We start from the raw sequence: 795 nt of genomic DNA on the forward strand, positions 1-795 counted from the left end.
GTTTGGGGGGGAAAGGGGGATTTGGGGACAAAAAGGGGATTTTTGGGGATAAAAAGGGGGATTTGGGGTGTTTGAGGGGGGTTGGGAGGGAAAAGGGATTTTTTTGGGGAAAAGGGAAGTTTGGAAGGGGATTTAGGGCGGGAAATGGGGATTTTGGGGGGAAAACGGGGATTTTTGGGGAAAAAGGTTTTTTTTGGGGGGGGAAAGAAGGATTTGAGGGTGAGGGGATTTGGTTGAAAAAAAGGAGATTTTGGGGGAATAACGGGGAATTTAGGGGGATAATGGTAATTTGGGGGGGATACTTGGCAGATTTGGGAGAATATGCTTTTTTTGGGGGAATAATGTCATTTTTGGGGGATAAACGTGGCTTTAGGGGCGGGGTGTGATTTTTGGATGGGAATTTTGGTGGTGCTCTGGAGAATAATGGGAATTTTGGGTGAAATGCGATAATTTTGGCGCAAACGACGACAGGTTTGGGGTAGTAACGACAAACTTGGGGTGAGAAATGCCAATTTTGGGGAGGGCAAACCCGATTCTGCGGGGAACAACAGCAAATTTGGGGTGAAAAGCGGTGATTTTGAGGCGAACAACGACAACTCGTGGCAAAAGCTTTGATTTTGGGGACAAATAACAGCGAGTTTTGGGCGAATAACAACACTTTTGGGGCAGCAGTGATAGTTTTGGGGTGAATTATGGTAACTTTGGGTGGAAAAAAATGGTAATTGTGGACAAACTGCGATTTCGGGCTGAAAAGCGTCGATTTTGAGGTTTCGCCACCCTAACCTCCCTCTCTCT

Source organism: Corvus brachyrhynchos, unplaced genomic scaffold, assembly GCF_000691975.1.
Source record: "Corvus brachyrhynchos isolate BGI_N302 unplaced genomic scaffold, ASM69197v1 scaffold1047, whole genome shotgun sequence".
Classification (NCBI taxonomy): Eukaryota; Metazoa; Chordata; class Aves; order Passeriformes; family Corvidae; genus Corvus; species Corvus brachyrhynchos.